The following is a 7896-nucleotide window of genomic DNA, read 5'->3' as shown; positions in this document are numbered from 1 at the left end:
GCAGTCGGACAAAGTTTGAGGAGACAAGTCATGAAAATGACAAAGTCCAAACGCTCCAGGCGTGCCGGCCAGGGGTGCGGACCCGGCTGGCCGGGCCGGCGGGGGCTGCGGCGGCTGGGGCTGAGCCGAGTGTCAATGCATGTCCTGAGAACCGGGAAGGGGACAGACCGGTGGCTCCAGTCCGGGTTGGAGTTCCAGGAGGTCGGCCTGACTCTGGAGGTTTTCCCCCTGGCTTTTCCCCATAGGCCAAAACGCGGGGAGGCAAAAAAGCACCCCCAGCAGATGTATGCAATGGGCTGGTGGGTGATGGAGAGCGGGCTGTTGGCAGCTGTGTGGTGGCTGCAGTGGTGGGCCTGGGCGGCTGCGGAGGGCCCCCAAAGTGCACCTACCAGTAGGGGCCCAAGACCCTGGCTGAGCCTCCGATGTGCCCGGGCAGGACACCCGGGAGGCGGGGAGCAGCCCCCGCTGAGGTCCATGGCATGTGCCAGAGGCGAGTCTTGGAGAAAAAACGACAAAGTCCAAACGCTCCAGGCGCCGGGCAGGGTGGCGGACCCGGGTGGCCGGGCCGGCGGGGGCTGCGGCTGCCGGGGCTGAGCCGAGTGTCAATGCATGTCCTGAGAACCGGGAAGGGGACAAACCGGTGGCTCCAGGCCGGGTTGGAGTTCCAGGGGATCGGCCTGACTCTGGAGGTTTTCCCCCTGGCTTTTCCCCATAGGCCAAAACGGGGGGAGCCAAAAAAGCACCCCCAGCAGATGTATGCAGAGGGGCTGGGGGGTGACAGAGAGCGGGCTGTTGGCAGCTGTCTGGTGGCTGCAGGGGTGGCCCTGGGCGGCTGAAGAGGGCCCCCTGAGTGCACCTACCAGCAGTAGCTCAAGACCCAGGCTGAGCCTCCGATGTCCCCGGGCAGGACCCCAGGAGGCCGGGTAGAGCCCGCAGGTCACCCCCTTGCCGTCCAATGAAGCTTGCACGGTCAGAAAAGTTTCAAAGTCCCAACGGGGAGAGAGTGTTGACGGCGAGGGGGTGCTGGCTGCTCCAGGGGCCGGGGGCAGCCCCTGGAGGTCGGCCTGGGGGTGTGGAGGGGCCCCCCTGAGAGCACCCAACAGTAGTTGCTCAAGACCCTGCCTGAGCCTCCGGTGTGCCCGGGCATGAACCCCAGGAGGCGGGGAACAGCCGTGGCAGCCCCTGCTGAAGTCCTTGGCAGTTGGCAGAGGCGAGTCTTGGGGGAAAAAATGACAAAGTCCAAACGCTCCAGGCGCCGGGCAGGGTGGCGGAACCGGCTGGCCGGGCCGGCGGGGGCCGCGGCTGCCGGGGCTGAGCCGAGTGTCGATGCAGGTCCTGAGAACCGGGAAGGGGACAAACCAGTAGCTCCAGGCCGGGTTGGAGTTCCACGAGGTCGGCATGACTCTGGAGGCTTTCCCCCTGGCATTTTCCCATTGGCCAAAATGGGGGAAGTCAAAAAAGCACCCCCAGCAGATGTATGCAGAGGGGCTGGGGGGTGACGGAGAGCGGGCTGTTGGCAGCTGTGTGGTGGCTGCAGGGGTGGCCCTGGGCGGCTGCAGAGGGCCCCCTGAGTGCACCTATCAGCCGTTGCTCAAGACCCCGCCTGAGCCTCCGGTGTTGCAGGTCAGGACACCCATTGGCGGGGAACAGCAGGTGGCAGCCCATGCTATAGTCGTTGGCAGAGATGAGTCTTGGAGAAAAAACGACAAAGTCCAAACGCTCCAGGCGTGCCGGCCAGGGCGGCGGACCCGGCTGGCTGGGCCGGCGGGAGCTGCGGCTGCCGGGGCTGAGCCGAGTGTCAATGCATGTCGTGAGAACCGGTATGAGGGTAATCCTGGTCGCTCCGGGCCGAGCCCCGGTTCCACGAAGGCGGAAGGAGCGGGCCTGTTTCCCCTGATAGCGCCGACGGCGGTAAAATAAGGCCTCGCAAAACGTCAGCACGAACACCTTGTCGGGGTATAAGGGAACGAGCGGTGTGCGGTCTTTGACAAAGTGACAGTATGTCTCAAAAAAAGCACCCCCCCGCAGATGTGTGCAGACGGGGCTGGCTGGCTGGTTGGTGATGGAGAGCGGCGGGCTGTTGGCAGCAGTTTGCTGGCTGCAGGGGTGGCCCGGGGCGGCTGCGGAGGGCCCCCCAAAGCGCACCTACCAGTAGGGGCTCAAGACCCAGGCTGAGCCTCCGATGTCCCCGGGCAGGACCCCAGCAGGCCGGGCACAGACCGCAGCCTGCCCCCTTGCCGTCCGATGAAGCTTGCACGGTCAGAAAAAGTTTCAAAGTCCCAACGGGGAGAGAGTGTTGACGGCGAGGGGGTGCTGGCTGCCCCAGGGGCCGGGAGGGAGGCCCTGGAGGTGGGCCTGGGGGTGTGGAGGGGCCCCCTGAGAGCACCCAACAGAAGTTGCTCAAGACCCTGCCTGAGCCTCCGGTGTTGCAGGGAAGGACACCCAGGGGGCGGGGAACAGCCGTGGCAGCCCCCCTTGCAGTCGAACAAAGTTTGAGGAGACAAGTCATGAAAATGACAAAGTCCAAACGCTCCAGGCGTGCCGGCCAGGGGGGCGGACCCGGCTGGCTGGGCCGAGGGGAGCTGCGGCGGCTGGGGAAGAGCCGAGTGTCGATGCATGTCCTGAGAACCGGGAAGGGGGCAAACCAGTAGCTCCAGGCCGGGCTAGGGTTCCAGGAGGTCGGCCTGACTCTGGAGGTTTTCCCCCTGGCTTTTCCCCATAGGCCGAAATGGGGGAAGTCAAAAAAGCACCCCCGGCAGATGTATGCAGAGCGGCTGGGGTGTGACGGGGAGCGGGCTGTTGGCAGCAGTGTGCTGGCTGCGGAGGTGTGCCTGGGCGTCTGCGGAGGGCCCCCTGAGTGCACCTGCCAGTAGTCACTCAACACCCAGCCTGAGCCTCCGAAGTGCCCGGGCAGGACCCCAGGAGGCCGGGCAGAGCCCGCCGCTTGCCCCCTTGCCGTTTGACGAAGCTTGCACGGTCAGAAAAGTTTCAAAGTCCCAACGGGGAGAGAGCGTTGACGGCGAGGGGGCGCTGGCTGCTCCAGGGGCCGGGAGGGAGGCCCTGGAGGTGGGCCTGGGGGTGTGGAGGGGCCCCCTGAGAGCACCAACCAGCAGTTGCTCAAGACCCTGCCTGAGCCTCCGGTGTGGCAGGGCAGGACACCCATTGGCGGGGAACAGCAGGTGGCAGCCCCAACTGAAGTCCTTGGCAGCTGGCAGAGATGAGTCTTTGAGAAAAAACGACAAAGTCCAAACGCTCCAGGCGTGCCGGCCAGGGGGGTGGACCCGGCTGGCTGGGCCGAGGGGAGCTGCGGCGGCTGGGGAAGAGCCGAGTGTCGATGCATGTCCTGAGAACCGGGAAGGGGGCAAACCAGTAGCTCCAGGCCGAGCTGGGGTTCCAGGAGGTCGGCCTGACTCTGGAGGTTTTCCCCCTGGCTTTTCCCCATAGGCCAACATGGGGGAAGTCAAAAAAGCACCCCCGGCAGATGTATGCAGAGGGGCTGGATGGTGACGGGGAGCGGGCTGTTGGCAGCAGTGTGCTGGCTGCAGAGGGCCCCCGAGGTGCACCTACCAGCAGTTGCTCAAGACCACGCCTGAGCCTCCGGTGTTGCAGGTCAGGACACCCATTGGCGGGGAACAGCAGGTGGCAGCCCCTGCTGAAGTCGTTGGCAGAGATGAGTCTTTGAGAAAAAAACGACAAAGTCCAAACGCTCCAGGCGCCGGTCCGGGGGGCGGACCCGGCTGGCCGGGCCGAGGGGAGCTGCGGCGGCTGGGGAAGAGCCGAGTGTCGATGCATGTCCTGAGAACCGGGAAGGGGGCAAACCAGTAGCTCCAGGCCGAGCTGGGGTTCCAGGAGGTCGGCATGACTCTGGAGTTTCCCCCCTTGGCTTTTCCCCATAGGCCAAAACGGGGGAAGTCAAAAAAGCACCCCCAGCAGATGTATGCAGATGGGCTGGCTGGTGATGGAGAGCGGGCTGTTGGCAGCCGTGTGCTGGCTGCAGAGGGCCCCCGAGGTGCTGCACCTACCAGTAGTTGCTCAAGACCCCGACTGACCCTCCGGTGTTGCAGGGCAGGACACCCAGGAGGCGGGGAACAGCCGTGGCAGCCCCTGCTGAATCCCACGGCAGTTGGCAGAGATGAGTCTTTGAGGAAAAATGACAAAGTGCAAACGCTCCAGGCGCCGGCCAGGGGGGCGTACCCGGCTGGCCGGGCCGGCGGGAGCTGCGGCTGCCGGGGCTGAGCCGAGTATCCATGCATGTCGTGAGAACCGGTATGAGGGTAAACCTGGTCGTTCGGGGCCGAGCCACGGTTCCGGGAAGGCGGAAGGAGCGGGCCTGTTTGCCCTGATAGCGCCGACGGCGGTAAATTAAGGCCTCGCAAAACGTCAGGACGAACACCTTTTTTGCATATAAGGGAACGAGCGGTGTGCGGTCTTTGACAAAGTGACTATTTCTCAATGTGCTGAGAAGGGAGTGGGGACCGCTCAAAGTCAAAGCACCGCGTCCGCCCCTCTGCCACCTCCCTGGGAGCAGAGTCATCGAGCGCGAGTGTCCCCACTCCGCCTGTCCAGGCCGCGGGGCCGACAGGCTGGCTGGCTGCCCGGGCAGACCCCGCTCTCACCGAGCGGCCGGGCCCAACGTTCAAGAGGTGTACGAAGCCACCTTGGGGGGCTGCGGAGGCCCCCCTGAGAGGGCTGATAACCCCGTCCTAGCTGCCTGCGCGGGCAGGCGGGACCCCCAAGAGGCCGGGCACAGCCCGCGGCAGCCCCCGCCGAAGTCCACGGCAGTTGGCAGAGACGAGTCTCGGAGAGAAAACGACAAAGTCCAGACGCTCCAGGCGCCGGCCAGGGGTGCGGACCCGGCTGGCCGGGCCGGCGGGAGCTGCGGCTGCCGGGGCCGAGCCGAGTGTCGACGCATGTCGTGAGAACCGGTATGAGGGTAATCCTGGGCCCTCGGGGCCGAGCTACGGTTCCATGAAGGCGGAAGGAGCGGGCCTGTTTCCCCTGATAGCGCCGACGACGGTAAAATAAGGGCTCGCAAAACGTCAGGACGAACACCTTTTTTGCATATAAGGGAACGAGCGGTGTGCGGTCTTTGACAAAGTGACTATTTCTCAGAGTGCTGGAGTGGGGACCGCTCAAAGTCAAAGCACCGCGGCCGCCCCTCTGCCACCTCCCTGGGAGCAGAGTCATAGAGCGCAAGTGTCCCCACTCCGCCTGTGCAGGCCGCGGGGCCAACAGGCTGGCTGGCTGGCTGGCTGCCCGGGCGACCCCCCTCCGAGATGCCGGGCTGAGGCGTAGGCAGCCGCCTCCATCACCACCACCCAAGGCGAGAGAGTGGGTCAACGGGAGAGCCGTCGCGGCCGGGGGACCCTCGCCGCGCCCATGTCCGGGGAAGGACCACAAGGGCCCTGCTCCCCGGCGCCCCGGCGAGCGGGTTCACCCTCGGCGCGTACGGCTCTCGAGGATGGGGAAGGGACGCGCGTGGGCGTCCCTCCCGTCCCCCGCGGAAGAAGGCGAGCGACTCTGCGCGTCGGGACACCCCGCGGAGCCCCCTGCGGGGGGAGTACTCCGGGGGAGAAGCGTGGCGCAGGGGGTGCAGCCCTTTCCCAGGCCACCGTGCGACGGCGTCGGTGGGGCCGACGCCGAGAGAGAGAACGATCCGGGCTCTCCCGCCTCAGGGCGGCCGAGAGCGGGGCACGGGCCCCACGTTTGGTGAAGGTTTTCCCGAAAGCGAAGGACCCCCGCCTGTCCCCTCGGGCTCCGGCCGATGCGGGCGGTCCAGGGCGGGGATAGGGGACGGCGGCCTGCGGACGACGCGCTTTATCCCCAGAAGGAGCGAGGCATGAGGGGGTGTTCCACCCCCGCCGGCCGGTCTCGCTCCTTCTCCGGGCTACCCCTCGGCGGAGTAAAGACCCCCGGGTCAACGCTCCCGCGTCCGGGCGCCGGCGCGCGTCCCCTTCCCGCGGGGGGTGGATCCCTTCCACCCCCGGCCGTCCGAGGCCCGTGCGCCTCGGGCGGCCTCCCTTCCGAGAGAGGGAGAGAGAGAGACGGAGGACGGTGGTCCGCGACGGCGCGAGGCGTCCGTGTTGTGTTCCCCACGGCGGCTACCCGGTCGATCCCGCCCGCCGGTAGCCTTGGCTTGCCCCCGTTCCGCCTGTCCAGGCCGCGGGGCCGACGGGCTGTCTGCCCGGGTAGACCCCGCTCTCACCGAGCGGCCGGGCGGCCACGTTCAAGAGGTGTACGAAGCCACCTCGGGGTGGAGCCCTTCCACCCCTGGCCGTCCGAGGCCCGTGCGCCTCGGGCGGCCTCCCTTCCGAGAGAGGGAGAGAGACGGAGGACGGTGGTCCGCGACGGCGCGAGGCGTCCAACTTGTGTTCCCCACGGCGGCTACCCGGTCGATCCCGCCCGCCGGTAACCTTGGCTTGTCCCCACTCCGCCTGTCCAGGCCGCGGGGCCAACAGGCTGTCCGCCCGGGTAGACCCCGCTCTCCGAGCGGCCGGGCGCCACGTTCAAGAGGTGTACGAAGCCACCTTGGGGGGGCTGCGGTGCCCCCCACCCCTGAGAGTGCCTCCCAGGCCGAGGGAGCCCGGCGGTCGAGTGTCGTAGGAAAGCGCGTGCCACGGCTGTGTCGGTCACAGGGGCCAGAGGTAGTTTGGGCAACGGCTTAGATCCGTATGAAGCTCATCCTTTCCGGCCTGTTCTGGCGGCGGCTAGGCGCGCGCGCGCGAATGGCACGACACCCCTGGTTCCAGCGAGGCGACGGCGCCCCGCACCCCACTCTCCGGGCCGAGCAGAGCCCCCGAGCGCAAGAGTCCCCGCTCCGCCTGTCCAGGCCGCGGGGCCAGCAGGCTGTCTGCCCGGGTAGACCCCGCTCTCACCGAGCGGCCGGGCGCCACGTTCAAGAGGTGTACGAAGCCACCTTGGGGTGGAGCCCTTCCACCCCTGGCCGCCCGAGGCCCGTGCGCCTCGGGCGGCCCCCCTTCCGAGAGAGGGAGAGAGACGGAGGACGGTGGTCCGCGACGGTGCGAGGCGTCCAACTTGTGTTCCCCCACGGCGGCTACCCGGTCGATCCCGCCCGCCGGTAGCCTTGGCTTGCCCCCACTCCGCCTGTCCAGGCCGCGGGGCCGACGGGCTGTCTGCCCGGGTAGACCCCGCTCTCCGAGCGGCCGGGCGCCACGTTCAAGAGGTGTACGTAAAGCCACCTTGGGGGGCTGCGGTGCCCCCCGCCCCGAGAGTGCCTCCCATTCCGAGGGGAGCCTGGCGGTCGAGTGTCGTAGGAAAGCGCGTGCGCGGCTGTGTCGGTCACACGGGCCAGAGTTAGTTTGGGCAACGGCTTAGATCCGTATGCAGCTCAACCTTCCCGGCCTGTTCTGGCGGCGGCTAGGCGCGCGCGAACGTCACGACGCCCCAGGTTCCAGCGAGGCGACGGCGCCCCGCACCCCGCTCTCCGGGCCGTGCAGAGCCCCCCCGAGCGCAAGAGCCCCCGCTCCGCCTGTCCAGGCCGCGGGGCCGACAGGCTGTCTGCCCGCGTAGACCCCGCTCTCACCGAGCGGCCGGGCGCCACGTTTAAGAGGTGTACGAAGCCACCTTTGGGGGGGCTGCGGTGGCCCCCTGCCCCGAGAGTGCCTCCCAGGCTGAGGGAGCCCGGCGGTCGAGTGTCGTAGGAAAGCGCGCGCGCGGCTGTGTCACACGGGCCAGAGTTAGTTTGGGCAACGGCTTAGATCCGTATGCAGCTCAACCTTTCCGGCCTGTTCTGGCGGCGGCTAGGCGCGCGCGAACGTCACGCCGCCCCAGGTTCCAGCGAGGCGACGGCGCCCCGCACCCCGCTCTCCGGGCCGTGCAGAGCCCCCACGAGCGCAAGAGCCCCCGCTCCGCCTGTCCAGGCCGCGGGGCCGACAG

Source organism: Eleutherodactylus coqui, unplaced genomic scaffold (assembly GCF_035609145.1).
Source record: "Eleutherodactylus coqui strain aEleCoq1 unplaced genomic scaffold, aEleCoq1.hap1 HAP1_SCAFFOLD_776, whole genome shotgun sequence".
Taxonomy (NCBI): Eukaryota; Metazoa; Chordata; class Amphibia; order Anura; family Eleutherodactylidae; genus Eleutherodactylus; species Eleutherodactylus coqui.
The sequence above is the reverse complement of the archived record's forward strand: the minus strand, read 5'-3'. Positions refer to the sequence as shown.